The 7,114-nt window shown below is 53.7% G+C and overlaps 1 long non-coding RNA gene across 1 annotated transcript; it reads left to right on the top strand.

The window, feature by feature from the left end:
- The first annotated feature begins 10 nt into the window (after positions 1-10).
- On the top strand, positions 11-6,619 carry LOC111151175. The gene is made up of 4 exons (XR_002640841.1): positions 11-324; positions 856-1,095; positions 1,190-1,292; positions 5,601-6,619. It is a non-coding gene; the product is annotated as an uncharacterized LOC111151175 (long non-coding RNA).
- The last annotated feature ends 495 nt before the right edge of the window (positions 6,620-7,114 follow it).

Genomic DNA, 7,114 nt, shown 5'->3' with positions numbered 1-7,114 from the left:
AGCCACAGAGAGGCCGGGACCTGAGCCTGGGCGGCGGCGGCAGTGGCGTGCCCTTTGGGCATCTGCCCTCTCCGGGAGAAGGGAAGTCCAGGACTGGGCCCACAGTCAACCTAGCAGGTTGGGCAAGTTAACCTGGGAAGGCGGAGTTCCCACACCCCGGAGCCCCAGGGAGGTCCTGGACCTAGGCCTAGCCACTGCAGAAGTTGGGTCTGACTCTACCCAGGGAGCCTGAAGAGGCCCAGGAGTAAACCCTGGAACCCAAACTGTGCCCTCCTGGTGACCTTGAGCAGAGCCCACATCCCTTCCCGGTGTTTCTCATCCAAGGTTAGTAACCTTTACTCGTTGGTGCGGTGGATGACTTGGAACACTAAGTATGGAAACTCTAGGGAGACAGGAAAGAAAGCGTTTTGCAGACTTAGAAGGCACTGAGGCCCACACTCCTTTAGACATTTACCCGTGATCTTCAGAGACTGCTGGGGCTGGAACCCAGGTGTGCCAACTTCCCAGTCAGGACTCCACGCTCCACACCCAATGTCCCAGGAGAATGGAGAGGTTGGCCCTGTTCTGGTCAACTCTGAGATGGCGGTTGGATAAGAAATGGTTAAAACCAGGAAATTCCGTGTTTCTAGAGAATGTTGGAGGGACTTTCCCAGGGCAACACCTGGTGGTTTCCTCTGGCGGCCCCACCCCTAGCACAATGACACCAGAACAGGAGCTGGTGGAGGATTGCCTCGGTGCTCCGACGGATGTCTACCTGCTGATAACGGAGCCCGAGGCATTGCTGCTGGCAGACGGTGGGGCTCCGGGTGCCAGGGCCAGCAAAAGCTGTCCCTGACCCTCAGGCTCCCCATCCAGGATTCTCAGCTTCCCACCCACCCAGCGGAGAGAGAAGTGCACTTCCTTGGCACCCTCTGCTGAGCCGGGCCCAACCAAAGAGCTCACCCAGGGCACCTGCCCTCTGACCCTGTGATTCTGTTAGACTTGGGGACTGCCCGTTCTCATCCCAGTGTGACCTTCATGAGCAGAGCCCCCTGCTGGCCCACAAGGGACATGGACCTTTGATGAGAAACCGACCTTTGTTGTCTTAAGCCAGAGGTTAGCAACAGAACACAGACTCTCCCTAAAAGTCTCATTTTTCCCTGATGAACTTGCTCAGTCTTTACCAACACGCCTACTTTTCTCTCTCCAGCAAGCCCAGTCAGTCTTTCCCAGGATCTTAAGCACCCTCAAACACAACGAACGTGTGTCTAGCAGCTGCAGGGAAGCGGGCACTGTGTGCTGAGGACACGAGGGTAAGACCCAGGCTTCCCCCTAGAGCTAGGGTTCAGCCTGCGTGGTGAACGCTGTGGGAGGCATACTTCAGCTGGTGGTGACCTGAACCTGAAACAAGACTGTTGGGCGGGCAGAAAGGGCTACTTAAGATGGCGAAAATTCCCGCCACAAGACCTGAGCTGGGACAGGAGAACAAAGGCCCAAGCAGGAATCTGAGACCCCCGCCCTGGGCTCCTATGGACCAATGGGACCCCGACGAGCAGGCGAAATATCCGAATAAGGGAAACTTGCCAAAAGACCCCTGAGCTCCCCTCGAGACCCCTTAAAAGCCCCCTCCTCCCTGCCTTAGGTGCGACTTCCGCCACTCTGCTTTCCAGAGTCGCGGAACCTCGCCCGAGGGTGCCCACCTCCTCCCGGCGCAACTTTCCTGGCTCCCCTCCTCCTGAGCCCTGAAACTTCGCCGGAGAGTGCCTTTAATAAATCTTGCCTTGCACCCACTTTGCCTGGTGTTGTGTTTATCTCGCCGGAAAAACTTTACATTTGGTGCCGAAACCCGGGAAGGAGATTGAGCCCCCACCCCAGTGGGGAGGCTCTCTCCTTTCCCTAGCCGGACCCGGACCCGCCTTTCCTAACGCCACTTCTTAAGCCGTGGTGAGTTTCCCCCGATTCCGCGCCTCCTTCCGGAAAGCCCTGCCCTAATCGAGGCTGCGTCAGGGCGGACCCCGCAGGTCACCAGGTGACCTCCGTGACTCCGAGAGACTGGGAGACGTCCTAACCTCTACAGCAGTCGACACAGTTTTTCCGCAACCCAGTGGTGGATGAGGGGACACCTTCCTCCAGCCCTCGGGTTGCCTGGCAACGAATCGTGGGGACCTCCCAATCCAAATTCGACCCTAAAACATCCGGGGGGTGTTTTAGGCCTGTTGGCCAATCTTAAATCAGTCCCAGTGGCCTCCAGAAGGCACGTTTAATTATCAGACTCTCTTGGACCTAAATAACCTCGGCAGACACCTAGGCAGATGGGCCAAGGTCCCTTATGTCCAGGCTTTCTGGACTCTGCGCTCTCACCCCTCCCTCTGCTCTCACTGCTCCACTTCACAGGTCCTCTTCCCCAGCTCCCCTCCCCTTACCCTGCCACCCACTGCTCCCAAAGACCCGGACCTCTCCTCCCTGTCTCCCCTCTCTGAACCCCTGGAGAGCTTCACCCACCCACCGACTAGAGGGCCCCTGGTTCCTCTTCCTCCTCCTCCTTACCGCCATCCCTTACCCCAAGGTCCCTTAAGTTCAGGATTTCTGAACCGGCGCCCTCGTCTACCCCTCCCCCTCCTCCTCCCCACTCCTATCCGAACTCCTGACATAGTTATCCGCAGTAAATGTGAAACTTCAATCAAAGTTTACTGAAGGTCAAATAAGCTCTTGTTATTTGTTAAAATCTGTTAGCAAAGAAATGACTAAACTGATGGTTAATTGTCTGTCTCAAAGTTTTAATGGGTAATTGTTGAGATAGCTTTCAAAGTCTTTGGTAACCTGAAAGTTTAAAGTTTTGCTTGGATGACAAATGGAATTAAATTTGTTGGACATTTAGGTCTTTTCCAAAGAGGATAAAATGCCAAGTCATTGATTACTGAACATAGCTTTGTGCTTTTGACTTCTTACAGCAAAGAAAATAAGAATATTTAAATCTGTTAGTAAGCATGGTTTGTGCTTAACTGATTCATAAATTGGCATCTAAAGAATTCTGTTATAACTGTTCACAATTGATTAATAACTGACTACAGGTTAAGGTGTTTCTAAGAGTACAAAATTCTGCTAACTGTAAGACTGGTGGAAATAAAGGAAGCAACTCTGTATGAAGGAAAGTACAAGATAAGTAAGAAAGATTTAAGGAATGGGAGTACATTTTATTGAAAGTAAAAGGAGATAATTTTGTCCTAAATGAGATGGTTGTTTAGGACAAAACCTAAATGCAAAGGAAAGCTGTAGAAGGTTTGTGAAGGGAAATCATTCAGGAACCCAATGAAAACCCGGCCATGTTTCTTAACCGACTTACTGAGGCGCTGACTCAATACACTCGCCTAGACCAGGCCTCCTCCTGAGGGGCAACTGTTTTAGCTACCCACTTTATTTCTCATTCAGCCACCAACATTTGGAAAAAATTAAAGAAAGTGGAGGAGGGCCCTCAAACTCCCATTTCTGATCTGGTGAAAATGGCATTTAAAGTCTTTAACTCCCAAGAGGAGGCAGCAGAACTTAAGAGCCAAGCCAGACTCCAACAGAAGGTCCAACTGCAGACCCAAGCCCTGGTAGCAGCCCTGAGGCCGGCAGGTTCTGGGGTCAACAGAAGGGAGCACCTAACTGCGTCCCTCCAGGGGCCTGTTTCAAGTGTGGAGTCGAGGGACACTGGGCCCGTCAATGCCCCAATCCAAAAGCACCTACTAGGCTGTGCCCTCAATGCTGCATGATGGGCCACTGGAAATCGGACTGCCCCAGCCTCAGGGGATTCCCGGCGCCTCCACGTGGGGGAGACCCTGAGACGGTAAATCCTGCCTTCCAACTTCTTGGATTGGAGGATGACTGATGGAGCCCAGACTCAGACACCCCTCTCACCCATGCCGAGCCCAGGGTCACGCTCCAGGTAGCGGGTAAGTCCATTTCCTTTCTGCTGGACACTGGACATTCTGTTCTGCCTTCCTACTCAGGTCCTACTCCTCCCTCCCCAGTTGCAGTTATGGGAATTGATGGTACTTCCTCCACTCCAAAGGCCAGCCCACCCCTTACATGCAGCCTGGATGGGTTCCCCTTCTCACACTCCTTCCTCATTATCCCTTCCTGCCCCGTTCCCTTACTAGGCAGGGACATCCTCCACAAACTTCAGGCCACCATTCGTCTCTCTCCCTCTCCCTCGACTTCTGCTCACCTCGTCCTTCCTCTACTTCCCTATGACTCGCCCTCTATCCCGGACTGTCTTCCCTCTGTAGACCCGCAGGTATGGGACATTTCCAGACCTGTAGTAGCAACCCACCAGTGAGGACTTAAGCTCATCAGCGACCGCCTCCAGCAGCAGGGTCTCCTTATCCCCATTAACTCCCCAAGCAACTAGATGTCACCGCCCAGGGAGGGCAGCCCTGCCTCAGGGCCCTAGCGGCAGCTGCCTCTCTGACGAAGGAGGCCCTCAAACTTACCTTAGAATAGCCCATCAGGGTCTTCTCCCCCCATCAACTGATGGACTTAGCCACAAATCCTTGGCACAACTCACTCCTTCCAGTCTCCAACTCTACCACCTGCTGTTCATAGAAAACCCCCAGGTCACACTCTGTCTCCCCTCCCCTAAATCCCGCCACTCTTGCCGACACCTTCGTCTACCCCCACTCCTTCCCATTCCTGCTCTCAACTCCTGGAAGAACTCTCTCCCTCCCATCCAGGACTTTCAGACTGGTCGCTGCCTGACCCTGATCGCACTCTGTTCGTGGATGGGAGCTCCCTCATAGCTCCAGATGGACGGCCACACGCGGCCTATGCAGTGGTCACCCTGGACACTGTCATAGAAGCGGCGCCCCTTCCCATTGGGACTTCTTCTCAAAAGGCAGAACTCGTGGCTCTCACCAGGGCCCTTCACTTATCTGAGGGACAACGGGTCACTATTTATACTGACTCCAAATATGCTTTCCTTATTACTCACACTCACTCTGTCCTCTGGTGAGAAAAGGGATTTCTCACGACCAAGGGAACCCCCATAGTCAACGGGACTCTTATTGCCAAACTCCTAGAGGCTCTCAAGTACCCTACTGAGGTGGCTATTGTCCACTGCCATGGCCATCAGGCCTCCAAGGACCCCATCTCTGGGGAACAACAAGGCCAACTCTATTGCGTGACAGATGGCCTTAAACTCCTCTCCAGCCCCTCTCCTGTTTCTCAACTCCCCTCACAGTCCCTCGTACACTGATGAGGAGACTCGAGCCCTTAAAACATTAGGTGGCAGGTTGGATGACAAGGGATGGTATTTTGTCCAGGACAAAATTGCCCTCCTGAACAGCCTAATCCACACCCTCATTAATGACATCCACCAGTCTCTCTACATCGTCCAAAGGCCCGAGACCAACTTCTCCGACCTCTCTTTCACCACCCCCTACTCCAAAAGACCACTAAGGAGGTTCACCAGGCCTGCAGGACCTGGTCAGTGGTCGACGCCCAGGGCGGCCTCCGCAGACCGGGACCCACCCACCAGCTCTGCGGGCATCAGCCAGGCGAGGACTGGCAACTTGACTTCACTCACGTGCTCCGACACAAAACCTTTAGATACCTACTAACTCTTGTGGACACCTTCACAGGCTGGATCGAGGCATTCCCCACCACTAAGGAAGCAGCGGACGTGGTGGCTACAATACTCATCGAGCACATCATCCCGAGGTTCGGATTGCCCCGGACCCTCCAGTCAGACAACGGACCCACCTTCATCTCCAGTGTAACCCAACAGGTAGCTGAGAGCCTCAACATAACCTGGACACTTCACATCCCATACCACCCACAGTCATTGGGGAAGGTAAAGAAGGCCAACGGGCTGCTCAAAGCCCAACTCACCAAACTTACCCTAGAAACCCGCCTTTCCTGGCCCACACTTCTGCCCCTGGCTCTCACCAGACTCCGGGCTACACCCCGAGGGCCTTCGGGCTTAAGCCCATTCGAATTACTATACGGCTGGCCCTTTCTTATAAATCATAGCCTTCCGGCCATTTCCCTGCCTCTTTTATCCTATCTACCTTACCTCACTCTCCTCCGAGCTCTCTTAAGGGCCCACGCCGACGCTGTCATCCCAGCCCCAAGCGACCATGCTTCCGAAGGGGATATACGGGATCTATCTCCTGGGGACCAGGTCCTTCTCAAAGCTTGCGGCCAGGCTCCTTACAAACCCGGTGGACCGGGCCTCATACGGTCGTCCTTACCACCCCAACTGCTGCGAAACTGTTGGGGCACTCTGCATGGGTACGTATCAACAATCTCAAACGGGCACCCACAGATACTGATTGGACTTCCCAGATGGCAGGCCCCACCAAACTCCGCTTGGTTAGGGCCCCTTCTCATATTCCTTCTAATCCAGACAAACCAGGTGGAACCATGTGAGTCTAGCTGCACGAGGGGTTCAGGTACCTCTCGCTATTTTTCGGCCTTTACTTATATGCCTGCAACCTGCTACCAGGGAAAGGAACCAACAACCTGTACATATGACCAGAAAACCTATTGGGTCTCTGACCTCGTGACAGCCAAACGCGGTATTGCCCCCTGCAACATCTACCCCAGGTCTGGAAAAGTTTGCTGGACCTATCTGGGTCATGTCGGTCTCTCTGACGGGGGGGGGGGGGGGGGGGGGGGTGTCCAGGACCAGGCTAGCTGCGAACGCACTAAAACAGTGGTCACGGACCTGACTAAACGACTCCAAACCCCCAGTGACCCGGTCTATAAGGGCATCAATCTTGGTAGCATACAAAAAGTCCCTGCCACCGAACAACTGACAGTGGCCCTCCTGAACTCTAGTTACAACCTATGGCGAAATGTGTCGAAGAACGGTGACAGTGACTGCTGGATCTGTTTCCCTTTTTCAACACGTTCCAACATTGTAGGGGTACCCCTCCCTATTGACTGGCCACTCCCCAACTCCACGACCACAAATAATACGGTTCATATTGGCCCCATTGGGGGAAACATACCTATTATTAATGTGTCCTCCCCCCTTACCGCAGCTGCCAACATCACTAACTCCTCCATCCCGTACTGTACACCCTCGGGAATATTTCTCTTGTGCCCTCAGGGAACTTATCGCTGTCTGACCACTAATGACTCCCTAGGC

Source organism: Enhydra lutris, unplaced genomic scaffold, assembly GCF_002288905.1.
Source record: "Enhydra lutris kenyoni isolate GAN:26980312 unplaced genomic scaffold, ASM228890v2 scaffoldscaffold25, whole genome shotgun sequence".
Taxonomy (NCBI): domain Eukaryota; kingdom Metazoa; phylum Chordata; class Mammalia; order Carnivora; family Mustelidae; genus Enhydra; species Enhydra lutris.
This window is presented reverse-complemented; position numbering and strand designations above follow the sequence as displayed.